This window comes from Chaetodon auriga, chromosome 22 (assembly GCF_051107435.1).
Source record: "Chaetodon auriga isolate fChaAug3 chromosome 22, fChaAug3.hap1, whole genome shotgun sequence".
In the NCBI taxonomy this organism is placed as follows: Eukaryota; Metazoa; Chordata; class Actinopteri; order Chaetodontiformes; family Chaetodontidae; genus Chaetodon; species Chaetodon auriga.
The window spans coordinates 2,006,365-2,031,744 of record NC_135095.1 but is presented as its reverse complement, the minus strand read 5'-3'; the positions used below and the strand labels follow the sequence as shown (position 1 = coordinate 2,031,744).

General features: G+C 48.8%; 31 non-coding genes across 31 annotated transcripts; all 31 read right to left on the bottom strand.

Moving 5' to 3' along the window:
- Positions 1-34: 34 nt before the first annotated feature.
- On the bottom strand, positions 35-225 carry LOC143315351 (U2 spliceosomal RNA). Its single transcript, XR_013075926.1, has one exon. It is a non-coding gene; the product is annotated as a U2 spliceosomal RNA (small nuclear RNA).
- Positions 226-966: 741 nt separating this feature from the next.
- LOC143315579 (U1 spliceosomal RNA) lies at positions 967-1,131 on the bottom strand. The gene has a single exon (XR_013076149.1). It is a non-coding gene; the product is annotated as a U1 spliceosomal RNA (small nuclear RNA).
- A 677-nt stretch (positions 1,132-1,808) lies between these two features.
- Positions 1,809-1,926, bottom strand: LOC143315504 (U5 spliceosomal RNA). Its single transcript, XR_013076075.1, has one exon. It is a non-coding gene; the product is annotated as a U5 spliceosomal RNA (small nuclear RNA).
- A 351-nt stretch (positions 1,927-2,277) lies between these two features.
- LOC143315390 (U2 spliceosomal RNA) lies at positions 2,278-2,468 on the bottom strand. Its single transcript, XR_013075965.1, has one exon. It is a non-coding gene; the product is annotated as a U2 spliceosomal RNA (small nuclear RNA).
- A 741-nt stretch (positions 2,469-3,209) lies between these two features.
- LOC143315314 (U1 spliceosomal RNA) lies at positions 3,210-3,374 on the bottom strand. The gene has a single exon (XR_013075889.1). It is a non-coding gene; the product is annotated as a U1 spliceosomal RNA (small nuclear RNA).
- Positions 3,375-4,031: 657 nt separating this feature from the next.
- LOC143315503 (U5 spliceosomal RNA) lies at positions 4,032-4,149 on the bottom strand. The gene has a single exon (XR_013076074.1). It is a non-coding gene; the product is annotated as a U5 spliceosomal RNA (small nuclear RNA).
- Positions 4,150-4,500: 351 nt separating this feature from the next.
- LOC143315389 (U2 spliceosomal RNA) lies at positions 4,501-4,691 on the bottom strand. Its single transcript, XR_013075964.1, has one exon. It is a non-coding gene; the product is annotated as a U2 spliceosomal RNA (small nuclear RNA).
- A 736-nt stretch (positions 4,692-5,427) lies between these two features.
- LOC143315588 (U1 spliceosomal RNA) lies at positions 5,428-5,592 on the bottom strand. The gene has a single exon (XR_013076158.1). It is a non-coding gene; the product is annotated as a U1 spliceosomal RNA (small nuclear RNA).
- A 679-nt stretch (positions 5,593-6,271) lies between these two features.
- On the bottom strand, positions 6,272-6,389 carry LOC143315502 (U5 spliceosomal RNA). Its single transcript, XR_013076073.1, has one exon. It is a non-coding gene; the product is annotated as a U5 spliceosomal RNA (small nuclear RNA).
- Positions 6,390-6,740: 351 nt separating this feature from the next.
- Positions 6,741-6,931, bottom strand: LOC143315388 (U2 spliceosomal RNA). The gene has a single exon (XR_013075963.1). It is a non-coding gene; the product is annotated as a U2 spliceosomal RNA (small nuclear RNA).
- A 741-nt stretch (positions 6,932-7,672) lies between these two features.
- LOC143315338 (U1 spliceosomal RNA) lies at positions 7,673-7,837 on the bottom strand. The gene has a single exon (XR_013075913.1). It is a non-coding gene; the product is annotated as a U1 spliceosomal RNA (small nuclear RNA).
- Positions 7,838-8,516: 679 nt separating this feature from the next.
- LOC143315501 (U5 spliceosomal RNA) lies at positions 8,517-8,634 on the bottom strand. The gene has a single exon (XR_013076072.1). It is a non-coding gene; the product is annotated as a U5 spliceosomal RNA (small nuclear RNA).
- A 351-nt stretch (positions 8,635-8,985) lies between these two features.
- On the bottom strand, positions 8,986-9,176 carry LOC143315387 (U2 spliceosomal RNA). Its single transcript, XR_013075962.1, has one exon. It is a non-coding gene; the product is annotated as a U2 spliceosomal RNA (small nuclear RNA).
- A 741-nt stretch (positions 9,177-9,917) lies between these two features.
- Positions 9,918-10,082, bottom strand: LOC143315337 (U1 spliceosomal RNA). The gene has a single exon (XR_013075912.1). It is a non-coding gene; the product is annotated as a U1 spliceosomal RNA (small nuclear RNA).
- Positions 10,083-11,395: 1,313 nt separating this feature from the next.
- On the bottom strand, positions 11,396-11,560 carry LOC143315336 (U1 spliceosomal RNA). Its single transcript, XR_013075911.1, has one exon. It is a non-coding gene; the product is annotated as a U1 spliceosomal RNA (small nuclear RNA).
- Positions 11,561-12,873: 1,313 nt separating this feature from the next.
- Positions 12,874-13,038, bottom strand: LOC143315335 (U1 spliceosomal RNA). The gene has a single exon (XR_013075910.1). It is a non-coding gene; the product is annotated as a U1 spliceosomal RNA (small nuclear RNA).
- Positions 13,039-14,351: 1,313 nt separating this feature from the next.
- LOC143315334 (U1 spliceosomal RNA) lies at positions 14,352-14,516 on the bottom strand. Its single transcript, XR_013075909.1, has one exon. It is a non-coding gene; the product is annotated as a U1 spliceosomal RNA (small nuclear RNA).
- Positions 14,517-15,195: 679 nt separating this feature from the next.
- On the bottom strand, positions 15,196-15,313 carry LOC143315499 (U5 spliceosomal RNA). The gene has a single exon (XR_013076070.1). It is a non-coding gene; the product is annotated as a U5 spliceosomal RNA (small nuclear RNA).
- A 351-nt stretch (positions 15,314-15,664) lies between these two features.
- On the bottom strand, positions 15,665-15,855 carry LOC143315456 (U2 spliceosomal RNA). The gene has a single exon (XR_013076030.1). It is a non-coding gene; the product is annotated as a U2 spliceosomal RNA (small nuclear RNA).
- A 741-nt stretch (positions 15,856-16,596) lies between these two features.
- Positions 16,597-16,761, bottom strand: LOC143315333 (U1 spliceosomal RNA). The gene has a single exon (XR_013075908.1). It is a non-coding gene; the product is annotated as a U1 spliceosomal RNA (small nuclear RNA).
- A 679-nt stretch (positions 16,762-17,440) lies between these two features.
- LOC143315498 (U5 spliceosomal RNA) lies at positions 17,441-17,558 on the bottom strand. The gene has a single exon (XR_013076069.1). It is a non-coding gene; the product is annotated as a U5 spliceosomal RNA (small nuclear RNA).
- A 351-nt stretch (positions 17,559-17,909) lies between these two features.
- On the bottom strand, positions 17,910-18,100 carry LOC143315386 (U2 spliceosomal RNA). The gene has a single exon (XR_013075961.1). It is a non-coding gene; the product is annotated as a U2 spliceosomal RNA (small nuclear RNA).
- Positions 18,101-18,841: 741 nt separating this feature from the next.
- LOC143315332 (U1 spliceosomal RNA) lies at positions 18,842-19,006 on the bottom strand. The gene has a single exon (XR_013075907.1). It is a non-coding gene; the product is annotated as a U1 spliceosomal RNA (small nuclear RNA).
- A 679-nt stretch (positions 19,007-19,685) lies between these two features.
- Positions 19,686-19,803, bottom strand: LOC143315497 (U5 spliceosomal RNA). Its single transcript, XR_013076068.1, has one exon. It is a non-coding gene; the product is annotated as a U5 spliceosomal RNA (small nuclear RNA).
- Positions 19,804-20,154: 351 nt separating this feature from the next.
- LOC143315384 (U2 spliceosomal RNA) lies at positions 20,155-20,345 on the bottom strand. The gene has a single exon (XR_013075959.1). It is a non-coding gene; the product is annotated as a U2 spliceosomal RNA (small nuclear RNA).
- Positions 20,346-21,086: 741 nt separating this feature from the next.
- On the bottom strand, positions 21,087-21,251 carry LOC143315348 (U1 spliceosomal RNA). The gene has a single exon (XR_013075923.1). It is a non-coding gene; the product is annotated as a U1 spliceosomal RNA (small nuclear RNA).
- Positions 21,252-21,930: 679 nt separating this feature from the next.
- Positions 21,931-22,048, bottom strand: LOC143315496 (U5 spliceosomal RNA). The gene has a single exon (XR_013076067.1). It is a non-coding gene; the product is annotated as a U5 spliceosomal RNA (small nuclear RNA).
- Positions 22,049-22,399: 351 nt separating this feature from the next.
- LOC143315455 (U2 spliceosomal RNA) lies at positions 22,400-22,590 on the bottom strand. The gene has a single exon (XR_013076029.1). It is a non-coding gene; the product is annotated as a U2 spliceosomal RNA (small nuclear RNA).
- Positions 22,591-23,331: 741 nt separating this feature from the next.
- On the bottom strand, positions 23,332-23,496 carry LOC143315350 (U1 spliceosomal RNA). Its single transcript, XR_013075925.1, has one exon. It is a non-coding gene; the product is annotated as a U1 spliceosomal RNA (small nuclear RNA).
- A 679-nt stretch (positions 23,497-24,175) lies between these two features.
- LOC143315495 (U5 spliceosomal RNA) lies at positions 24,176-24,293 on the bottom strand. Its single transcript, XR_013076066.1, has one exon. It is a non-coding gene; the product is annotated as a U5 spliceosomal RNA (small nuclear RNA).
- Positions 24,294-24,644: 351 nt separating this feature from the next.
- LOC143315383 (U2 spliceosomal RNA) lies at positions 24,645-24,835 on the bottom strand. Its single transcript, XR_013075958.1, has one exon. It is a non-coding gene; the product is annotated as a U2 spliceosomal RNA (small nuclear RNA).
- Positions 24,836-25,380: the final 545 nt, after the last annotated feature.

Sequence of the window (25,380 nt, the reverse complement as noted above, 5' to 3'; positions counted from 1 at the left end):
TCCACATTTGCTTTGGCTCTTGCACAAGGCTGAAGGAAGGTGCACCGTTCCCGGTGGCACTGCAATACCGGGTCGATGCATGGAGTGAACGGAGCAAGCCCCTTTTTCAGCTCCCGGCGCTAAAAATCCATTTAATATGTTGTCCCCGTATAGAGGACATATCAGATATTAAACTGATAAGAACAGATACTACACTTGATCTTAGCCAAAAGGCCGAGAAGCGATGAGGTTCAACCGTTTGCTGGCCCAGGCCACCCCCTGGAACAGTGCGCACACGCCGTGGTGCAAGCGTTTGACTTGCGCATAAGAAGGGCAGGAGCTTAGCACCTCCTCCCAGGCGCTCCCTGGCTCAGCCCTGAGCGTTTGGTGTGTGTTTGTGTGACCGAGGGCGCTGTTGATATTCACAAATGCACGAGGCTCAGCCCAGTGGCAGAGCCATCAAAAAAGAAGTGCAACTCGTTGCTGTTCCCTTCCACGGAAGATAATTTCAATTTTTCAACATTTTGACGCTCATTAAGTCCATTACAGGGGTAACATCAAAGTACACACATTACTTAGACGTGATGACATGGAAGTTTCAGCTATCCCATTTAAATACCATTGCAATCTTTCCATAATTGTTACTTCAGCTAAAACAGGTCATACATTATCAAACAAAGGCGTGTTTGGAACTCTCCCCTGCAAAAGCTTTCTTTTCTTTTCTTTTCTTTTCTTTTCATTAGTTGACTTATCTTTTAGAATATAATCATTAAAAATGTTGAACATAGATTTCATAACAATTTCTTGTGGGACACAAAACTTTCTCTAACTGGCATCCTGCAAAGCTGACTAACTCATCACAGTAAGGTGCCATCACTCTTTTGGCTGTTACTGAAAAGCAACCACAGGGCTGCAACAACATATCATTCTAAAAGCTGATGAATTTAAGTTGCTGATGACCACTTTGCTTATCTTCAACACTATGATGAGGGGAGAGCGCGTACGCAGTCCCCCACTACCACAAATTATGCAGTCGAGATTCCCACATGTGGGGAATTCGCACGGGTCAGCACATCCCTCAGTGCAATGGATGCGCCTCGCCATGGGTAAACCACCTTGTTGATCATGGTATCTCCCCTGCCAGGTAAGTATGAATTGAAGGTGCCACTGACAGGCGGCTAAGTCCTGGACACGGCAACCTATGTGACGGTACGGACAAGGCAGAATCTCACAGTCAGGTGCCCTTAGCATTAGCTGACCTTCACTGGTTGTTGCTGAGAATCACATTGACTCAAAAGATGTTGACTGGCGTCCTGCAAAGCTGACTAACTTACATCACAGTCAGGTGCCCTGACTCTTTTGTCTGTTTCTGAAAGGTTCAAAACTTCCGTCATTTGACTAAGACGCGTGGTACGCCCACTTTGGACGTCAATTTGTTTCCGTTTTTTCCATGAGAAACATAACAAACAGTGACCTGGCATGCAGTCTCCGTCTCTGGCAAAGCAAACACAGGGCTGCAACAACACGTAAGTCTAAAAGCTGATGAATTCAGGTCACAGTCAATGACCACGTTGCTTATCTTCAACACTATGATGAGAGGAGAGCGCGTACGCAGTCCCCCACTATCACAAATCATGCAGCCCTAACGGTTTGCAGGCCCAGGCGACCCCCTGGAGCAGCGCGCACACGGCGTGGTGCAAGCGTTTGACTTGCGCGTAAGAAGGGCAGGCGCTGAGGCACCTCCTCCCAGGCGCTCCGTGGCTCAGTCCTGAGCGCTTTGTGCGTGTGTTTGTGTGACCGAGGGCGCTGTTGATATTCACAAATGAACGAGGCTCAGCCAAGTGGCAGAGCCATCCAAAAATAGGTGCAACTCATTGGTGTTCCTTTCCACGGAAGTCTTTAGTAAAAGGCGAAAGACTTGTGCGATATGAAGAGAAACCTGAGTAAGTACGGCCCTCCCCTGTACGGCAGCCAAGACGGGTGTCGTCCCAGTCACTACACTCATGGTAGGCCTCGCTCTTTGTTGCACTGTCCCGACTGCAAGCTCTGGCTGCATTTTTGTCAGGCGTCATCCCGCCTTTGCTCCTTCCCCCTTCCCCCGCAGACACACAGTGATGGGAGAGCAGGAGACTGCCAGGGTTCCCAGTCAACAGCCAACAGGCTGAATTCCTGCCGCTCCGACTTGCGATGCCACGAGCGCCATCCGCTTTGAGCCTCGCCTCTTGATGCGCTGTCAAGACGAGCGACGGCCCTCTGGGCCTGCGTCCAGATTTGCTTTTGCTCTTGCACAAGGCTGAAGGAAGGTGCACCGTTCCCGGCGGCACTGCAATACCGGGTCGATGCATGGAGTGAACGGAGCAAGCCCCTTTTTCAGCTCCCGGCGCTAAAAATCCATTTAATATGTTGTCCCCGTATAGAGGACATATCAGATATTAAACTGATAAGAACAGATACTACACTTGATCTTAGCCAAAAGGCCGAGAAGCGATGAGGTTCAACCGTTTGCTGGCCCAGGCCACCCCCTGGAACAGTGCGCACACGCCGTGGTGCAAGCGCTTGACTTGCGCATAAGAAGGGCAGGAGCTTAGCACCTCCTCCCAGGCGCTCCCTGGCTCAGCCCTGAGCGTTTGGTGTGTGTTTGTGTGACCGAGGGCGCTGTTGATATTCACAAATGCACGAGGCTCAGCCCAGTGGCAGAGCCATCAAAAAAGAAGTGCAACTCGTTGCTGTTCCCTTCCACGGAAGACAATTTCAATTTTTCAACATTTTGACGCTCATTAAGTCCATTACAGGGGTAACATCAAAGTACACAAATTACTTAGATGTGATGACATGGAAGTTTCAGCTATCCCATTTAAATACCATTGCAATCTTTCCATAATTGTTACTTCAGCTAAAACAGGTCATACATTATCAAACAAAGGCGTGTTTGGAACTCTCCCCTGCAAAAGCTTTCTTTTCTTTTCTTTTCTTTTCTTTTCATTAGTTGACTTATCTTTTAGAATATAATCATTAAAAATGTTGAACATAGATTTCATAACAATTTCTTGTGGGACACAAAACTTTCTCTAACTGGCATCCTGCAAAGCTGACTAACTCATCACAGTAAGGTGCCATCACTCTTTTGGCTGTTACTGAAAAGCAACCACAGGGCTGCAACAACATATCATTCTAAAAGCTGATGAATTTAAGTTGCTGATGACCACTTTGCTTATCTTCAACACTATGATGAGGGGAGAGCGCGTACGCAGTCCCCCACTACCACAAATTATGCAGTCGAGATTCCCACATGTGGGGAATTCGCACCGGTCAGCACATCCCTCAGTGCAATGGATGCGCCTCGCCATGGGTGAACCACCTTGTTGATCATGGTATCTCCCCTGCCAGGTAAGTATGAATTGAAGGTGCCACTGACAGGCGGCTAAGTCCTGGACACGGCAACCTATGTGACGGTACGGACAAGGCAGAATCTCACAGTCAGGTGCCCTTAGCATTAGCTGACCTTCACTGGTTGTTGCTGAGAATCACATTGACTCAAAAGATGTTGACTGGCGTCCTGCAAAGCTGACTAACTTACATCACAGTCAGGTGCCCTGACTCTTTTGTCTGTTTCTGAAAGGTTCAAAACACTTCCGTCATTTGACTAAGACGCGTGGTACGCCCACTTTGGACGTCAATTTGTTTCCGTTTTTTCCATGAGAAACATAACAAACAGTGACCTGGCATGCAGTCTCCGTCTCTGGCAAAGCAAACACAGGGCTGCAACAACACGTCAGTCTAAAAGCTGATGAATTCAGGTCACAGTCAATGACCACTTTGCTTATCTTCAACACTATGATGAGAGGAGAGCGCGTACGCAGTCCCCCACTATCACAAATCATGCAGCCCTAACGGTTTGCAGGCCCAGGCGACCCCCTGGAGCAGCGCGCACACGGCGTGGTGCAAGCGTTTGACTTGCGCGTAAGAAGGGCAGGCGCTCCGTGGCTCAGTCCTGAGCGCTTTGTGCGTGTGTTTGTGTGACCGAGGGCGCTGTTGATATTCACAAATGAACGAGGCTCAGCCAAGTGGCAGAGCCATCCAAAAATAGGTGCAACTCATTGGTGTTCCTTTCCACGGAAGTCTTTAGTAAAAGGCGAAAGACTTGTGCGATATGAAGAGAAACCTGAGTAAGTACGGCCCTCCCCTGTACGGCAGCCAAGACTGGTGTCGTCCCAGTCACTACACTCATGGTAGGCCTCGCTCTTTGTTGCACTGTCCCGACTGCAAGCTCTGGCTGCATTTTTGTCAGGCGTCATCCCGCCTTTGCTCCTTCCCCCTTCCCCCGCAGACACACAGTGATGGGAGAGCAGGAGACTGCCAGGGTTCCCAGTCAACAGCCAACAGGCTGAATTCCTGCCGCTCCGACTTGCGATGCCACGAGCGCCATAGGCTTTGAGCCTCGCCTCTTGATGCGCTGTCAAGACGAGCGACGGGCCTCTGGGCCTGCGTCCAGATTTGCTTTTGCTCTTGCACAAGGCTGAAGGAAGGTGCACCGTTCCCGGCGGCACTGCAATACCGGGTCGATGCATGGAGTGAACGGAGCAAGCCCCTTTTTCAGCTCCCGGCGCTAAAAATCCATTTAATATGTTGTCCCCGTATAGAGGACATATCAGATATTAAACTGATAAGAACAGATACTACACTTGATCTTAGCCAAAAGGCCGAGAAGCGATGAGGTTCAACCGTTTGCTGGCCCAGGCCACCCCCTGGAACAGTGCGCACACGCCGTGGTGCAAGCGTTTGACTTGCGCATAAGAAGGGCAGGAGCTTAGCACCTCCTCCCAGGCGCTCCCTGGCTCAGCCCTGAGCGTTTGGTGTGTGTTTGTGTGACCGAGGGCGCTGTTGATATTCACAAATGCACGAGGCTCAGCCCAGTGGCAGAGCCATCAAAAAAGAAGTGCAACTCGTTGCTGTTCCCTTCCACGGAAGACAATTTCAATTTTTCAACATTTTGACGCTCATTAAGTCCATTACAGGGGTAACATCAAAGTACACACATTACTTAGACGTGATGACATGGAAGTTTCAGCTATCCCATTTAAATACCATTGCAATCTTTCCATAATTGTTACTTCAGCTAAAACAGGTCATACATTATCAAACAAAGGCGTGTTTGGAACTCTCCCCTGCAAAAGCTTTCTTTTCTTTTCTTTTCTTTTCATTAGTTGACTTATCTTTTAGAATATAATCATTAAAAATGTTGAACATAGATTTCATAACAATTTCTTGTGGGACACAAAACTTTCTCTAACTGGCATCCTGCAAAGCTGACTAACTCATCACAGTAAGGTGCCATCACTCTTTTGGCTGTTACTGAAAAGCAACCACAGGGCTGCAACAACATATCATTCTAAAAGCTGATGAATTTAAGTTGCTGATGACCACTTTGCTTATCTTCAACACTATGATGAGGGGAGAGCGCGTACGCAGTCCCCCACTACCACAAATTATGCAGTCGAGATTCCCACATGTGGGGAATTCGCACGGGTCAGCACATCCCTCAGTGCAATGGATGCGCCTCGCCATGGGTGAACCACCTTGTTGATCATGGTATCTCCCCTGCCAGGTAAGTATGAATTGAAGGTGCCACTGACAGGCGGCTAAGTCCTGGACACGGCAACCTATGTGACGGTACGGACAAGGCAGAATCTCACAGTCAGGTGCCCTTAGCATTAGCTGACCTTCACTGGTTGTTGCTGAGAATCACATTGACTCAAAAGATGTTGACTGGCGTCCTGCAAAGCTGACTAACTTACATCACAGTCAGGTGCCCTGACTCTTTTGTCTGTTTCTGAAAGGTTCAAAACACTTCCGTCATTTGACTAAGACGCGTGGTACGCCCACTTTGGACGTCAATTTGTTTCCGTTTTTTCCATGAGAAACATAACAAACAGTGACCTGGCATGCAGTCTCCGTCTCTGGCAAAGCAAACACAGGGCTGCAACAACACGTCAGTCTAAAAGCTGATGAATTCAGGTCACAGTCAATGACCACTTTGCTTATCTTCAACACTATGATGAGAGGAGAGCACGTACGCAGTCCCCCACTATCACAAATCATGCAGCCCTAACGGTTTGCAGGCCCAGGCGACCCCCTGGAGCAGCGCGCACACGGCGTGGTGCAAGCGTTTGACTTGCGCGTAAGAAGGGCAGGCGCTGAGGCACCTCCTCCCAGGCGCTCCGTGGCTCAGTCCTGAGCGCTTTGTGCGTGTGTTCGTGTGACCGAGGGCGCTGTTGATATTCACAAATGAACGAGGCTCAGCCAAGTGGCAGAGCCATCCAAAAATAGGTGCAACTCATTGGTGTTCCTTTCCACGGAAGTCTTTAGTAAAAGGCGAAAGACTTGTGCGATATGAAGAGAAACCTGAGTAAGTACGGCCCTCCCCTGTACGGCAGCGAAGACTGGTGTCGTCCCAGTCACTACACTCATGGTAGGCCTCGCTCTTTGTTGCACTGTCCCGACTGCAAGCTCTGGCTGCATTTTTGTCAGGCGTCATCCCGCCTTTGCTCCTTCCCCCTTCCCCCGCAGACACACAGTGATGGGAGAGCAGGAGACTGCCAGGGTTCCCAGTCAACAGCCAACAGGCTGAATTCCTGCCGCTCCGACTTGCGATGCCACGAGCGCCATCCGCTTTGAGCCTCGCCTCTTGATGCGCTGTCAAGACGAGCGACGGCCCTCTGGGCCTGCGTCCAGATTTGCTTTTGCTCTTGCACAAGGCTGAAGGAAGGTGCACCGTTCCCGGCGGCACTGCAATACCGGGTCGATGCATGGAGTGAACGGAGCAAGCCCCTTTTTCAGCTCCCGGCGCTAAAAATCCATTTAATATGTTGTCCCCGTATAGAGGACATATCAGATATTAAACTGATAAGAACAGATACTACACTTGATCTTAGCCAAAAGGCCGAGAAGCGATGAGGTTCAACCGTTTGCTGGCCCAGGCCACCCCCTGGAACAGTGCGCACACGCCGTGGTGCAAGCACTTGACTTGCGCATAAGAAGGGCAGGAGCTTAGCACCTCCTCCCAGGCGCTCCCTGGCTCAGCCCTGAGCGTTTGGTGTGTGTTTGTGTGACCGAGGGCGCTGTTGATATTCACAAATGCACGAGGCTCAGCCCAGTGGCAGAGCCATCAAAAAAGAAGTGCAACTCGTTGCTGTTCCCTTCCACGGAAGACAATTTCAATTTTTCAACATTTTGACGCTCATTAAGTCCATTACAGGGGTAACATCAAAGTACACAAATTACTTAGACGTGATGACATGGAAGTTTCAGCTATCCCATTTAAATACCATTGCAATCTTTCCATAATTGTTACTTCAGCTAAAACAGGTCATACATTATCAAACAAAGGCGTGTTTGGAACTCTCCCCTGCAAAAGCTTTCTTTTCTTTTCTTTTCTTTTCTTTTCATTAGTTGACTTATCTTTTAGAATATAATCATTAAAAATGTTGAACATAGATTTCATAACAATTTCTTGTGGGACACAAAACTTTCTCTAACTGGCATCCTGCAAAGCTGACTAACTCATCACAGTAAGGTGCCATCACTCTTTTGGCTGTTACTGAAAAGCAACCACAGGGCTGCAACAACATATCATTCTAAAAGCTGATGAATTTAAGTTGCTGATGACCACTTTGCTTATCTTCAACACTATGATGAGGGAAGAGCGCGTACGCAGTCCCCCACTACCACAAATTATACAGTCGAGATTCCCACATGTGGGGAATTCGCACCGGTCAGCACATCCCTCAGTGCAATGGATGCGCCTCGCCATGGGTGAACCACCTTGTTGATCATGGTATCTCCCCTGCCAGGTAAGTATGAATTGAAGGTGCCACTGACAGGCGGCTAAGTCCTGGACACGGCAACCTATGTGACGGTACGGACAAGGCAGAATCTCACAGTCAGGTGCCCTTAGCATTAGCTGACCTTCACTGGTTGTTGCTGAGAATCACATTGACTCAAAAGATGTTGACTGGCGTCCTGCAAAGCTGACTAACTTACATCACAGTCAGGTGCCCTGACACTTTTGTCTGTTTCTGAAAGGTTCAAAACACTTCCGTCATTTGACTAAGACGCGTGGTACGCCCACTTTGGACGTCAATTTGTTTCCGTTTTTTCCATGAGAAACATAACAAACAGTGACCTGGCATGCAGTCTCCGTCTCTGGCAAAGCAAACACAGGGCTGCAACAACACGTCAGTCTAAAAGCTGATGAATTCAGGTCACAGTCAATGACCACTTTGCTTATCTTCAACACTATGATGAGAGGAGAGCGCGTACGCAGTCCCCCACTATCACAAATCATGCAGCCCTAACGGTTTGCAGGCCCAGGCGACCCCCTGGAGCAGCGCGCACACGGCGTGGTGCAAGCGTTTGACTTGCGCGTAAGAAGGGCAGGCGCTGAGGCACCTCCTCCCAGGCGCTCCGTGGCTCAGTCCTGAGCGCTTTGTGCGTGTGTTTGTGTGACCGAGGGCGCTGTTGATATTCACAAATGAACGAGGCTCAGCCAAGTGGCAGAGCCATCCAAAAATAGGTGCAACTCATTGGTGTTCCTTTCCACGGAAGTCTTTAGTAAAAGGCGAAAGACTTGTGCGATATGAAGAGAAACCTGAGTAAGTACGGCCCTCCCCTGTACGGCAGCCAAGACTGGTGTCGTCCCAGTCACTACACTCATGGTAGGCCTCGCTCTTTGTTGCACTGTCCCGACTGCAAACTCTGGCTGCATTTTTGTCAGGCGTCATCCCGCCTTTGCTCCTTCCCCCTTCCCCCGCAGACACACAGTGATGGGAGAGCAGGAGACTGCCAGGGTTCCCAGTCAACAGCCAACAGGCTGAATTCCTGCCGCTCCGACTTGCGATGCCACGAGCGCCATCCGCTTTGAGCCTCGCCTCTTGATGCGCTGTCAAGACGAGCGACGGCCCTCTGGGCCTGCGTCCAGATTTGCTTTTGCTCTTGCACAAGGCTGAAGGAAGGTGCACCGTTCCCGGCGGCACTGCAATACCGGGTCGATGCATGGAGTGAACGGAGCAAGCCCCTTTTTCAGCTCCCGGCGCTAAAAATCCATTTAATATGTTGTCCCCGTATAGAGGACATATCAGATATTAAACTGATAAGAACAGATACTACACTTGATCTTAGCCAAAAGGCCGAGAAGCGATGAGGTTCAACCGTTTGCTGGCCCAGGCCACCCCCTGGAACAGTGCGCACACGCCGTGGTGCAAGCACTTGACTTGCGCATAAGAAGGGCAGGAGCTTAGCACCTCCTCCCAGGCGCTCCCTGGCTCAGCCCTGAGCGTTTGGTGTGTGTTTGTGTGACCGAGGGCGCTGTTGATATTCACAAATGCACGAGGCTCAGCCCAGTGGCAGAGCCATCAAAAAAGAAGTGCAACTCGTTGCTGTTCCCTTCCACGGAAGACAATTTCAATTTTTCAACATTTTGACGCTCATTAAGTCCATTACAGGGGTAACATCAAAGTACACAAATTACTTAGACGTGATGACATGGAAGTTTCAGCTATCCCATTTAAATACCATTGCAATCTTTCCATAATTGTTACTTCAGCTAAAACAGGTCATACATTATCAAACAAAGGCGTGTTTGGAACTCTCCCCTGCAAAAGCTTTCTTTTCTTTTCTTTTCTTTTCTTTTCATTAGTTGACTTATCTTTTAGAATATAATCATTAAAAATGTTGAACATAGATTTCATAACAATTTCTTGTGGGACACAAAACTTTCTCTAACTGGCATCCTGCAAAGCTGACTAACTCATCACAGTAAGGTGCCATCACTCTTTTGGCTGTTACTGAAAAGCAACCACAGGGCTGCAACAACATATCATTCTAAAAGCTGATGAATTTAAGTTGCTGATGACCACTTTGCTTATCTTCAACACTATGATGAGGGAAGAGCGCGTACGCAGTCCCCCACTACCACAAATTATACAGTCGAGATTCCCACATGTGGGGAATTCGCACCGGTCAGCACATCCCTCAGTGCAATGGATGCGCCTCGCCATGGGTGAACCACCTTGTTGATCATGGTATCTCCCCTGCCAGGTAAGTATGAATTGAAGGTGCCACTGACAGGCGGCTAAGTCCTGGACACGGCAACCTATGTGACGGTACGGACAAGGCAGAATCTCACAGTCAGGTGCCCTTAGCATTAGCTGACCTTCACTGGTTGTTGCTGAGAATCACATTGACTCAAAAGATGTTGACTGGCGTCCTGCAAAGCTGACTAACTTACATCACAGTCAGGTGCCCTGACTCTTTTGTCTGTTTCTGAAAGGTTCAAAACACTTCCGTCATTTGACTAAGACGCGTGGTACGCCCACTTTGGACGTCAATTTGTTTCCGTTTTTTCCATGAGAAACATAACAAACAGTGACCTGGCATGCAGTCTCCGTCTCTGGCAAAGCAAATACAGGGCTGCAACAACACGTCAGTCTAAAAGCTGATGAATTCAGGTCACAGTCAATGACCACTTTGCTTATCTTCAACACTATGATGAGAGGAGAGCGCGTACGCAGTCCCCCACTATCACAAATCATGCAGCCCTAACGGTTTGCAGGCCCAGGCGACCCCCTGGAGCAGCGCGCACACGGCGTGGTGCAAGCGTTTGACTTGCGCGTAAGAAGGGCAGGCGCTCCGTGGCTCAGTCCTGAGCGCTTTGTGCGTGTGTTTGTGTGACCGAGGGCGCTGTTGATATTCACAAATGAACGAGGCTCAGCCTTAGCACCTCCTCCCAGGCGCTCCCTGGCTCAGCCCTGAGCGTTTGGTGTGTGTTTGTGTGACCGAGGGCGCTGTTGATATTCACAAATGCACGAGGCTCAGCCCAGTGGCAGAGCCATCAAAAAAGAAGTGCAACTCGTTGCTGTTCCCTTCCACGGAAGACAATTTCAATTTTTCAACATTTTGACGCTCATTAAGTCCATTACAGGGGTAACATCAAAGTACACAAATTACTTAGACGTGATGACATGGAAGTTTCAGCTATCCCATTTAAATACCATTGCAATCTTTCCATAATTGTTACTTCAGCTAAAACAGGTCATACATTATCAAACAAAGGCGTGTTTGGAACTCTCCCCTGCAAAAGCTTTCTTTTCTTTTCTTTTCTTTTCTTTTCATTAGTTGACTTATCTTTTAGAATATAATCATTAAAAATGTTGAACATAGATTTCATAACAATTTCTTGTGGGACACAAAACTTTCTCTAACTGGCATCCTGCAAAGCTGACTAACTCATCACAGTAAGGTGCCATCACTCTTTTGGCTGTTACTGAAAAGCAACCACAGGGCTGCAACAACATATCATTCTAAAAGCTGATGAATTTAAGTTGCTGATGACCACTTTGCTTATCTTCAACACTATGATGAGGGAAGAGCGCGTACGCAGTCCCCCACTACCACAAATTATACAGTCGAGATTCCCACATGTGGGGAATTCGCACCGGTCAGCACATCCCTCAGTGCAATGGATGCGCCTCGCCATGGGTGAACCACCTTGTTGATCATGGTATCTCCCCTGCCAGGTAAGTATGAATTGAAGGTGCCACTGACAGGCGGCTAAGTCCTGGACACGGCAACCTATGTGACGGTACGGACAAGGCAGAATCTCACAGTCAGGTGCCCTTAGCATTAGCTGACCTTCACTGGTTGTTGCTGAGAATCACATTGACTCAAAAGATGTTGACTGGCGTCCTGCAAAGCTGACTAACTTACATCACAGTCAGGTGCCCTGACTCTTTTGTCTGTTTCTGAAAGGTTCAAAACACTTCCGTCATTTGACTAAGACGCGTGGTACGCCCACTTTGGACGTCAATTTGTTTCCGTTTTTTCCATGAGAAACATAACAAACAGTGACCTGGCATGCAGTCTCCGTCTCTGGCAAAGCAAACACAGGGCTGCAACAACACGTCAGTCTAAAAGCTGATGAATTCAGGTCACAGTCAATGACCACTTTGCTTATCTTCAACACTATGATGAGAGGAGAGCGCGTACGCAGTCCCCCACTATCACAAATCATGCAGCCCTAACGGTTTGCAGGCCCAGGCGACCCCCTGGAGCAGCGCGCACACGGCGTGGTGCAAGCGTTTGACTTGCGCGTAAGAAGGGCAGGCGCTCCGTGGCTCAGTCCTGAGCGCTTTGTGCGTGTGTTTGTGTGACCGAGGGCGCTGTTGATATTCACAAATGAACGAGGCTCAGCCTTAGCACCTCCTCCCAGGCGCTCCCTGGCTCAGCCCTGAGCGTTTGGTGTGTGTTTGTGTGACCGAGGGCGCTGTTGATATTCACAAATGCACGAGGCTCAGCCCAGTGGCAGAGCCATCAAAAAAGAAGTGCAACTCGTTGCTGTTCCCTTCCACGGAAGACAATTTCAATTTTTCAACATTTTGACGCTCATTAAGTCCATTACAGGGGTAACATCAAAGTACACAAATTACTTAGACGTGATGACATGGAAGTTTCAGCTATCCCATTTAAATACCATTGCAATCTTTCCATAATTGTTACTTCAGCTAAAACAGGTCATACATTATCAAACAAAGGCGTGTTTGGAACTCTCCCCTGCAAAAGCTTTCTTTTCTTTTCTTTTCTTTTCTTTTCATTAGTTGACTTATCTTTTAGAATATAATCATTAAAAATGTTGAACATAGATTTCATAACAATTTCTTGTGGGACACAAAACTTTCTCTAACTGGCATCCTGCAAAGCTGACTAACTCATCACAGTAAGGTGCCATCACTCTTTTGGCTGTTACTGAAAAGCAACCACAGGGCTGCAACAACATATCATTCTAAAAGCTGATGAATTTAAGTTGCTGATGACCACTTTGCTTATCTTCAACACTATGATGAGGGAAGAGCGCGTACGCAGTCCCCCACTACCACAAATTATACAGTCGAGATTCCCACATGTGGGGAATTCGCACCGGTCAGCACATCCCTCAGTGCAATGGATGCGCCTCGCCATGGGTGAACCACCTTGTTGATCATGGTATCTCCCCTGCCAGGTAAGTATGAATTGAAGGAGCCACTGACAGGCGGCTAAGTCCTGGACACGGCAACCTATGTGACGGTACGGACAAGGCAGAATCTCACAGTCAGGTGCCCTTAGCATTAGCTGACCTTCACTGGTTGTTGCTGAGAATCACATTGACTCAAAAGATGTTGACTGGCGTCCTGCAAAGCTGACTAACTTACATCACAGTCAGGTGCCCTGACACTTTTGTCTGTTTCTGAAAGGTTCAAAACACTTCCGTCATTTGACTAAGACGCGTGGTACGCCCACTTTGGACGTCAATTTGTTTCCGTTTTTTCCATGAGAAACATAACAAACAGTGACCTGGCATGCAGTCTCCGTCTCTGGCAAAGCAAACACAGGGCTGCAACAACACGTCAGTCTAAAAGCTGATGAATTCAGGTCACAGTCAATGACCACTTTGCTTATCTTCAACACTATGATGAGAGGAGAGCGCGTACGCAGTCCCCCACTATCACAAATCATGCAGCCCTAACGGTTTGCAGGCCCAGGCGACCCCCTGGAGCAGCGCGCACACGGCGTGGTGCAAGCGTTTGACTTGCGCGTAAGAAGGGCAGGCGCTCCGTGGCTCAGTCCTGAGCGCTTTGTGCGTGTGTTTGTGTGACCGAGGGCGCTGTTGATATTCACAAATGAACGAGGCTCAGCCTTAGCACCTCCTCCCAGGCGCTCCCTGGCTCAGCCCTGAGCGTTTGGTGTGTGTTTGTGTGACCGAGGGCGCTGTTGATATTCACAAATGCACGAGGCTCAGCCCAGTGGCAGAGCCATCAAAAAAGAAGTGCAACTCGTTGCTGTTCCCTTCCACGGAAGACAATTTCAATTTTTCAACATTTTGACGCTCATTAAGTCCATTACAGGGGTAACATCAAAGTACACAAATTACTTAGACGTGATGACATGGAAGTTTCAGCTATCCCATTTAAATACCATTGCAATCTTTCCATAATTGTTACTTCAGCTAAAACAGGTCATACATTATCAAACAAAGGCGTGTTTGGAACTCTCCCCTGCAAAAGCTTTCTTTTCTTTTCTTTTCTTTTCTTTTCATTAGTTGACTTATCTTTTAGAATATAATCATTAAAAATGTTGAACATAGATTTCATAACAATTTCTTGTGGGACACAAAACTTTCTCTAACTGGCATCCTGCAAAGCTGACTAACTCATCACAGTAAGGTGCCATCACTCTTTTGGCTGTTACTGAAAAGCAACCACAGGGCTGCAACAACATATCATTCTAAAAGCTGATGAATTTAAGTTGCTGATGACCACTTTGCTTATCTTCAACACTATGATGAGGGAAGAGCGCGTACGCAGTCCCCCACTACCACAAATTATACAGTCGAGATTCCCACATGTGGGGAATTCGCACCGGTCAGCACATCCCTCAGTGCAATGGATGCGCCTCGCCATGGGTGAACCACCTTGTTGATCATGGTATCTCCCCTGCCAGGTAAGTATGAATTGAAGGTGCCACTGACAGGCGGCTAAGTCCTGGACACGGCAACCTATGTGACGGTACGGACAAGGCAGAATCTCACAGTCAGGTGCCCTTAGCATTAGCTGACCTTCACTGGTTGTTGCTGAGAATCACATTGACTCAAAAGATGTTGACTGGCGTCCTGCAAAGCTGACTAACTTACATCACAGTCAGGTGCCCTGACACTTTTGTCTGTTTCTGAAAGGTTCAAAACACTTCCGTCATTTGACTAAGACGCGTGGTACGCCCACTTTGGACGTCAATTTGTTTCCGTTTTTTCCATGAGAAACATAACAAACAGTGACCTGGCATGCAGTCTCCGTCTCTGGCAAAGCAAACACAGGGCTGCAACAACACGTCAGTCTAAAAGCTGATGAATTCAGGTCACAGTCAATGACCACTTTGCTTATCTTCAACACTATGATGAGAGGAGAGCGCGTACGCAGTCCCCCACTATCACAAATCATGCAGCCCTAACGGTTTGCAGGCCCAGGCGACCCCCTGGAGCAGCGCGCACACGGCGTGGTGCAAGCGTTTGACTTGCGCGTAAGAAGGGCAGGCGCTGAGGCACCTCCTCCCAGGCGCTCCGTGGCTCAGTCCTGAGCGCTTTGTGCGTGTGTTTGTGTGACCGAGGGCGCTGTTGATATTCACAAATGAACGAGGCTCAGCCAAGTGGCAGAGCCATCCAAAAATAGGTGCAACTCATTGGTGTTCCTTTCCACGGAAGTCTTTAGTAAAAGGCGAAAGACTTGTGCGATATGAAGAGAAACCTGAGTAAGTATGGCCTTCCCCTGTACGGCAGCCAAGACTGGTGTCGTCCCAGTCACTACACTCATGGTAGGCCTCGCTCTTTGTTGCACTGTCCCGACTGCAAGCTCTGGCTGCATTTTTGTCAGGCGTCATCCCGCCTTTGCTCCTTCCCCCTTCCCCCGCAGACACACAGTGATGGGAGAGCAGGAGACTGCCAGGGTTCCCAGTCAACAGCCAACAGGCTGAATTCCTGCCGCTCCGACTTGCGATGCCACGAGCGCCATCCGCTTTGAGCCTCGCCTCTTGATGCGCTGTCAAGACGAGCGACGGCCCTCTCGGCCTGCGTCCAGATTTGCTTTTGCTCTTGCACAAGGCTGAAGGAAGGTGCACCGTTCCCGGCGGCACTGCAATACCGGGTCGATGCATGGAGTGAACGGAGCAAGCCCCTTTTTCAGCTCCCGGCGCTAAAAATCCATTTAATATGTTGTCCCCGTATAGAGGACATATCATATATTAAACTGATAAGAACAGATACTACACTTGATCTTAGCCAAAAGGCCGAGAAGCGATGAGGTTCAACCGTTTGCTGGCCCAGGCCACCCCCTGGAACAGTGCGCACACGCCGTGGTGCAAGCGTTTGACTTGCGCATAAGAAGGGCAGGAGCTTAGCACCTCCTCCCAGGCGCTCCCTGGCTCAGCCCTGAGCGTTTGGTGTGTGTTTGTGTGACCGAGGGCGCTGTTGATATTCACAAATGCACGAGGCTCAGCCCAGTGGCAGAGCCATCAAAAAAGAAGTGCAACTCGTTGCTGTTCCCTTCCACGGAAGACAATTTCAATTTTTCAACATTTTGACGCTCATTAAGTCCATTACAGGGGTAACATCAAAGTACACAAATTACTTAGACGTGATGACATGGAAGTTTCAGCTATCCCATTTAAATACCATTGCAATCTTTCCATAATTGTTACTTCAGCTAAAACAGGTCATACATTATCAAACAAAGGCGTGTTTGGAACTCTCCCCTGCAAAAGCTTTCTTTTCTTTTCTTTTCTTTTCTTTTCATTAGTTGACTTATCTTTTAGAATATAATCATTAAAAATGTTGAACATAGATTTCATAACAATTTCTTGTGGGACACAAAACTTTCTCTAACTGGCATCCTGCAAAGCTGACTAACTCATCACAGTAAGGTGCCATCACTCTTTTGGCTGTTACTGAAAAGCAACCACAGGGCTGCAACAACATATCATTCTAAAAGCTGATGAATTTAAGTTGCTGATGACCACTTTGCTTATCTTCAACACTATGATGAGGGAAGAGCGCGTACGCAGTCCCCCACTACCACAAATTATACAGTCGAGATTCCCACATGTGGGGAATTCGCACCGGTCAGCACATCCCTCAGTGCAATGGATGCGCCTCGCCATGGGTGAACCACCTTGTTGATCATGGTATCTCCCCTGCCAGGTAAGTATGAATTGAAGGTGCCACTGACAGGCGGCTAAGTCCTGGACACGGCAACCTATGTGACGGTACGGACAAGGCAGAATCTCACAGTCAGGTGCCCTTAGCATTAGCTGACCTTCACTGGTTGTTGCTGAGAATCACATTGACTCAAAAGATGTTGACTGGCGTCCTGCAAAGCTGACTAACTTACATCACAGTCAGGTGCCCTGACACTTTTGTCTGTTTCTGAAAGGTTCAAAACACTTCCGTCATTTGACTAAGACGCGTGGTACGCCCACTTTGGACGTCAATTTGTTTCCGTTTTTTCCATGAGAAACATAACAAACAGTGACCTGGCATGCAGTCTCCGTCTCTGGCAAAGCAAACACAGGGCTGCAACAACACGTCAGTCTAAAAGCTGATGAATTCAGGTCACAGTCAATGACCACTTTGCTTATCTTCAACACTATGATGAGAGGAGAGCGCGTACGCAGTCCCCCACTATCACAAATCATGCAGCCCTAACGGTTTGCAGGCCCAGGCGACCCCCTGGAGCAGCGCGCACACGGCGTGGTGCAAGCGTTTGACTTGCGCGTAAGAAGGGCAGGCGCTGAGGCACCTCCTCCCAGGCGCTCCGTGGCTCAGTCCTGAGCGCTTTGTGCGTGTGTTTGTGTGACCGAGGGCGCTGTTGATATTCACAAATGAACGAGGCTCAGCCAAGTGGCAGAGCCATCCAAAAATAGGTGCAACTCATTGGTGTTCCTTTCCACGGAAGTCTTTAGTAAAAGGCGAAAGACTTGTGCGATATGAAGAGAAACCTGAGTAAGTACGGCCCTCCCCTGTACGGCAGCCAAGACTGGTGTCGTCCCAGTCACTACACTCATGGTAGGCCTCGCTCTTTGTTGCACTGTCCCGACTGCAAACTCTGGCTGCATTTTTGTCAGGCGTCATCCCGCCTTTGCTCCTTCCCCCTTCCCCCGCAGACACACAGTGATGGGAGAGCAGGAGACTGCCAGGGTTCCCAGTCAACAGCCAACAGGCTGAATTCCTGCCGCTCCGACTTGCGATGCCACGAGCGCCATCCGCTTTGAGCCTCGCCTCTTGATGCGCTGTCAAGACGAGCGACGGCCCTCTGGGCCTGCGTCCAGATTTGCTTTTGCTCTTGCACAAGGCTGAAGGAAGGTGCACCGTTCCCGGCGGCACTGCAATACCGGGTCGATGCATGGAGTGAACGGAGCAAGCCCCTTTTTCAGCTCCCGGCGCTAAAAATCCATTTAATATGTTGTCCCCGTATAGAGGACATATCAGATATTAAACTGATAAGAACAGATACTACACTTGATCTTAGCCAAAAGGCCGAGAAGCGATGAGGTTCAACCGTTTGCTGGCCCAGGCCACCCCCTGGAACAGTGCGCACACGCCGTGGTGCAAGCACTTGACTTGCGCATAAGAAGGGCAGGAGCTTAGCACCTCCTCCCAGGCGCTCCCTGGCTCAGCCCTGAGCGTTTGGTGTGTGTTTGTGTGACCGAGGGCGCTGTTGATATTCACAAATGCACGAGGCTCAGCCCAGTGGCAGAGCCATCAAAAAAGAAGTGCAACTCGTTGCTGTTCCCTTCCACGGAAGACAATTTCAATTTTTCAACATTTTGACGCTCATTAAGTCCATTACAGGGGTAACATCAAAGTACACAAATTACTTAGACGTGATGACATGGAAGTTTCAGCTATCCCATTTAAATACCATTGCAATCTTTCCATAATTGTTACTTCAGCTAAAACAGGTCATACATTATCAAACAAAGGCGTGTTTGGAACTCTCCCCTGCAAAAGCTTTCTTTTCTTTTCTTTTCTTTTCTTTTCATTAGTTGACTTATCTTTTAGAATATAATCATTAAAAATGTTGAACATAGATTTCATAACAATTTCTTGTGGGACACAAAACTTTCTCTAACTGGCATCCTGCAAAGCTGACTAACTCATCACAGTAAGGTGCCATCACTCTTTTGGCTGTTACTGAAAAGCAACCACAGGGCTGCAACAACATATCATTCTAAAAGCTGATGAATTTAAGTTGCTGATGACCACTTTGCTTATCTTCAACACTATGATGAGGGAAGAGCGCGTACGCAGTCCCCCACTACCACAAATTATACAGTCGAGATTCCCACATGTGGGGAATTCGCACCGGTCAGCACATCCCTCAGTGCAATGGATGCGCCTCGCCATGGGTGAACCACCTTGTTGATCATGGTATCTCCCCTGCCAGGTAAGTATGAATTGAAGGTGCCACTGACAGGCGGCTAAGTCCTGGACACGGCAACCTATGTGACGGTACGGACAAGGCAGAATCTCACAGTCAGGTGCCCTTAGCATTAGCTGACCTTCACTGGTTGTTGCTGAGAATCACATTGACTCAAAAGATGTTGACTGGCGTCCTGCAAAGCTGACTAACTTACATCACAGTCAGGTGCCCTGACACTTTTGTCTGTTTCTGAAAGGTTCAAAACACTTCCGTCATTTGACTAAGACGCGTGGTACGCCCACTTTGGACGTCAATTTGTTTCCGTTTTTTCCATGAGAAACATAACAAACAGTGACCTGGCATGCAGTCTCCGTCTCTGGCAAAGCAAACACAGGGCTGCAACAACACGTCAGTCTAAAAGCTGATGAATTCAGGTCACAGTCAATGACCACTTTGCTTATCTTCAACACTATGATGAGAGGAGAGCGCGTACGCAGTCCCCCACTATCACAAATCATGCAGCCCTAACGGTTTGCAGGCCCAGGCGACCCCCTGGAGCAGCGCGCACACGGCGTGGTGCAAGCGTTTGACTTGCGCGTAAGAAGGGCAGGCGCTGAGGCACCTCCTCCCAGGCGCTCCGTGGCTCAGTCCTGAGCGCTTTGTGCGTGTGTTTGTGTGACCGAGGGCGCTGTTGATATTCACAAATGAACGAGGCTCAGCCAAGTGGCAGAGCCATCCAAAAATAGGTGCAACTCATTGGTGTTCCTTTCCACGGAAGTCTTTAGTAAAAGGCGAAAGACTTGTGCGATATGAAGAGAAACCTGAGTAAGTACGGCCCTCCCCTGTACGGCAGCCAAGACTGGTGTCGTCCCAGTCACTACACTCATGGTAGGCCTCGCTCTTTGTTGCACTGTCCCGACTGCAAACTCTGGCTGCATTTTTGTCAGGCGTCATCCCGCCTTTGCTCCTTCCCCCTTCCCCCGCAGACACACAGTGATGGGAGAGCAGGAGACTGCCAGGGTTCCCAGTCAACAGCCAACAGGCTGAATTCCTGCCGCTCCGACTTGCGATGCCACGAGCGCCATCCGCTTTGAGCCTCGCCTCTTGATGCGCTGTCAAGACGAGCGACGGCCCTCTGGGCCTGCGTCCAGATTTGCTTTTGCTCTTGCACAAGGCTGAAGGAAGGTGCACCGTTCCCGGCGGCACTGCAATACCGGGTCGATGCATGGAGTGAACGGAGCAAGCCCCTTTTTCAGCTCCCGGCGCTAAAAATCCATTTAATATGTTGTCCCCGTATAGAGGACATATCAGATATTAAACTGATAAGAACAGATACTACACTTGATCTTAGCCAAAAGGCCGAGAAGCGATGAGGTTCAACCGTTTGCTGGCCCAGGCCACCCCCTGGAACAGTGCGCACACGCCGTGGTGCAAGCACTTGACTTGCGCATAAGAAGGGCAGGAGCTTAGCACCTCCTCCCAGGCGCTCCCTGGCTCAGCCCTGAGCGTTTGGTGTGTGTTTGTGTGACCGAGGGCGCTGTTGATATTCACAAATGCACGAGGCTCAGCCCAGTGGCAGAGCCATCAAAAAAGAAGTGCAACTCGTTGCTGTTCCCTTCCACGGAAGACAATTTCAATTTTTCAACATTTTGACGCTCATTAAGTCCATTACAGGGGTAACATCAAAGTACACAAATTACTTAGACGTGATGACATGGAAGTTTCAGCTATCCCATTTAAATACCATTGCAATCTTTCCATAATTGTTACTTCAGCTAAAACAGGTCATACATTATCAAACAAAGGCGTGTTTGGAACTCTCCCCTGCAAAAGCTTTCTTTTCTTTTCTTTTCTTTTCTTTTCATTAGTTGACTTATCTTTTAGAATATAATCATTAAAAATGTTGAACATAGATTTCATAACAATTTCTTGTGGGACACAAAACTTTCTCTAACTGGCATCCTGCAAAGCTGACTAACTCATCACAGTAAGGTGCCATCACTCTTTTGGCTGTTACTGAAAAGCAACCACAGGGCTGCAACAACATATCATTCTAAAAGCTGATGAATTTAAGTTGCTGATGACCACTTTGCTTATCTTCAACACTATGATGAGGGAAGAGCGCGTACGCAGTCCCCCACTACCACAAATTATACAGTCGAGATTCCCACATGTGGGGAATTCGCACCGGTCAGCACATCCCTCAGTGCAATGGATGCGCCTCGCCATGGGTGAACCACCTTGTTGATCATGGTATCTCCCCTGCCAGGTAAGTTTGAATTGAAGGTGCCACTGACAGGCGGCTAAGTCCTGGACACGGCAACCTATGTGACGGTACGGACAAGGCAGAATCTCACAGTCAGGTGCCCTTAGCATTAGCTGACCTTCACTGGTTGTTGCTGAGAATCACATTGACTCAAAAGATGTTGACTGGCGTCCTGCAAAGCTGACTAACTTACATCACAGTCAGGTGCCCTGACACTTTTGTCTGTTTCTGAAAGGTTCAAAACACTTCCGTCATTTGACTAAGACGCGTGGTACGCCCACTTTGGACGTCAATTTGTTTCCGTTTTTTCCATGAGAAACATAACAAACAGTGACCTGGCATGCAGTCTCCGTCTCTGGCAAAGCAAACACAGGGCTGCAACAACACGTCAGTCTAAAAGCTGATGAATTCAGGTCACAGTCAATGACCACTTTGCTTATCTTCAACACTATGATGAGAGGAGAGCGCGTACGCAGTCCCCCACTATCACAAATCATGCAGCCCTAACGGTTTGCAGGCCCAGGCGACCCCCTGGAGCAGCGCGCACACGGCGTGGTGCAAGCGTTTGACTTGCGCGTAAGAAGGGCAGGCGCTGAGGCACCTCCTCCCAGGCGCTCCGTGGCTCAGTCCTGAGCGCTTTGTGCGTGTGTTTGTGTGACCGAGGGCGCTGTTGATATTCACAAATGAACGAGGCTCAGCCAAGTGGCAGAGCCATCCAAAAATAGGTGCAACTCATTGGTGTTCCTTTCCACGGAAGTCTTTAGTAAAAGGCGAAAGACTTGTGCGATATGAAGAGAAACCTGAGTAAGTATGGCCTTCCCCTGTACGGCAGCCAAGACTGGTGTCGTCCCAGTCACTACACTCATGGTAGGCCTCGCTCTTTGTTGCACTGTCCCGACTGCAAGCTCTGGCTGCATTTTTGTCAGGCGTCATCCCGCCTTTGCTCCTTCCCCCTTCCCCCGCAGACACACAGTGATGGGAGAGCAGGAGACTGCCAGGGTTCCCAGTCAACAGCCAACAGGCTGAATTCCTGCCGCTCCGACTTGCGATGCCACGAGCGCCATCCGCTTTGAGCCTCGCCTCTTGATGCGCTGTCAAGACGAGCGACGGCCCTCTCGGCCTGCGTCCAGATTTGCTTTTGCTCTTGCACAAGGCTGAAGGAAGGTGCACCGTTCCCGGCGGCACTGCAATACCGGGTCGATGCATGGAGTGAACGGAGCAAGCCCCTTTTTCAGCTCCCGGCGCTAAAAATCCATTTAATATGTTGTCCCCGTATAGAGGACATATCATATATTAAACTGATAAGAACAGATACTACACTTGATCTTAGCCAAAAGGCCGAGAAGCGATGAGGTTCAACCGTTTGCTGGCCCAGGCCACCCCCTGGAACAGTGCGCACACGCCGTGGTGCAAGCGTTTGACTTGCGCATAAGAAGGGCAGGAGCTTAGCACCTCCTCCCAGGCGCTCCCTGGCTCAGCCCTGAGCGTTTGGTGTGTGTTTGTGTGACCGAGGGCGCTGTTGATATTCACAAATGCACGAGGCTCAGCCCAGTGGCAGAGCCATCAAAAAAGAAGTGCAACTCGTTGCTGTTCCCTTCCACGGAAGACAATTTCAATTTTTCAACATTTTGACGCTCATTAAGTCCATTACAGGGGTAACATCAAAGTACACAAATTACTTAGACGTGATGACATGGAAGTTTCAGCTATCCCATTTAAATACCATTGCAATCTTTCCATAATTGTTACTTCAGCTAAAACAGGTCATACATTATCAAACAAAGGCGTGTTTGGAACTCTCCCCTGCAAAAGCTTTCTTTTCTTTTCTTTTCTTTTCTTTTCATTAGTTGACTTATCTTTTAGAATATAATCATTAAAAATGTTGAACATAGATTTCATAACAATTTCTTGTGGGACACAAAACTTTCTCTAACTGGCATCCTGCAAAGCTGACTAACTCATCACAGTAAGGTGCCATCACTCTTTTGGCTGTTACTGAAAAGCAACCACAGGGCTGCAACAACATATCATTCTAAAAGCTGATGAATTTAAGTTGCTGATGACCACTTTGCTTATCTTCAACACTATGATGAGGGAAGAGCGCGTACGCAGTCCCCCACTACCACAAATTATACAGTCGAGATTCCCACATGTGGGGAATTCGAACCGGTCAGCACATCCCTCAGTGCAATGGATGCGCCTCGCCATGGGTGAACCACCTTGTTGATCATGGTATCTCCCCTGCCAGGTAAGTATGAATTGAAGGTGCCACTGACAGGCGGCTAAGTCCTGGACACGGCAACCTATGTGACGGTACGGACAAGGCAGAATCTCACAGTCAGGTGCCCTTAGCATTAGCTGACCTTCACTGGTTGTTGCTGAGAATCACATTGACTCAAAAGATGTTGACTGGCGTCCTGCAAAGCTGACTAACTTACATCACAGTCAGGTGCCCTGACACTTTTGTCTGTTTCTGAAAGGTTCAAAACACTTCCGTCATTTGACTAAGACGCGTGGTACGCCCACTTTGGACGTCAATTTGTTTCCGTTTTTTCCATGAGAAACATAACAAACAGTGACCTGGCATGCAGTCTCCGTCTCTGGCAAAGCAAACACAGGGCTGCAACAACACGTCAGTCTAAAAGCTGATGAATTCAGGTCACAGTCAATGACCACTTTGCTTATCTTCAACACTATGATGAGAGGAGAGCGCGTACGCAGTCCCCCACTATCACAAATCATGCAGCCCTAACGGTTTGCAGGCCCAGGCGACCCCCTGGAGCAGCGCGCACACGGCGTGGTGCAAGCGTTTGACTTGCGCGTAAGAAGGGCAGGCGCTGAGGCACCTCCTCCCAGGCGCTCCGTGGCTCAGTCCTGAGCGCTTTGTGCGTGTGTTTGTGTGACCGAGGGCGCTGTTGATATTCACAAATGAACGAGGCTCAGCCAAGTGGCAGAGCCATCCAAAAATAGGTGCAACTCATTGGTGTTCCTTTCCACGGAAGTCTTTAGTAAAAGGCGAAAGACTTGTGCGATATGAAGAGAAACCTGAGTAAGTACGGCCCTCCCCTGTACGGCAGCCAAGACTGGTGTCGTCCCAGTCACTACACTCATGGTAGGCCTCGCTCTTTGTTGCACTGTCCCGACTGCAAACTCTGGCTGCATTTTTGTCAGGCGTCATCCCGCCTTTGCTCCTTCCCCCTTCCCCCGCAGACACACAGTGATGGGAGAGCAGGAGACTGCCAGGGTTCCCAGTCAACAGCCAACAGGCTGAATTCCTGCCGCTCCGACTTGCGATGCCACGAGCGCCATCCGCTTTGAGCCTCGCCTCTTGATGCGCTGTCAAGACGAGCGACGGCCCTCTGGGCCTGCGTCCAGATTTGCTTTTGCTCTTGCACAAGGCTGAAGGAAGGTGCACCGTTCCCGGCGGCACTGCAATACCGGGTCGATGCATGGAGTGAACGGAGCAAGCCCCTTTTTCAGCTCCCGGCGCTAAAAATCCATTTAATATGTTGTCCCCGTATAGAGGACATATCAGATATTAAACTGATAAGAACAGATACTACACTTGATCTTAGCCAAAAGGCCGAGAAGCGATGAGGTTCAACCGTTTGCTGGCCCAGGCCACCCCCTGGAACAGTGCGCACACGCCGTGGTGCAAGCACTTGACTTGCGCATAAGAAGGGCAGGAGCTTAGCACCTCCTCCCAGGCGCTCCCTGGCTCAGCCCTGAGCGTTTGGTGTGTGTTTGTGTGACCGAGGGCGCTGTTGATATTCACAAATGCACGAGGCTCAGCCCAGTGGCAGAGCCATCAAAAAAGAAGTGCAACTCGTTGCTGTTCCCTTCCACGGAAGACAATTTCAATTTTTCAACATTTTGACGCTCATTAAGTCCATTACAGGGGTAACATCAAAGTACACAAATTACTTAGACGTGATGACATGGAAGTTTCAGCTATCCCATTTAAATACCATTGCAATCTTTCCATAATTGTTACTTCAGCTAAAACAGGTCATACATTATCAAACAAAGGCGTGTTTGGAACTCTCCCCTGCAAAAGCTTTCTTTTCTTTTCTTTTCTTTTCTTTTCTTTTCTTTTCTTTTCATTAGTTGACTTATCTTTAAGAATATAATCATTAAAAA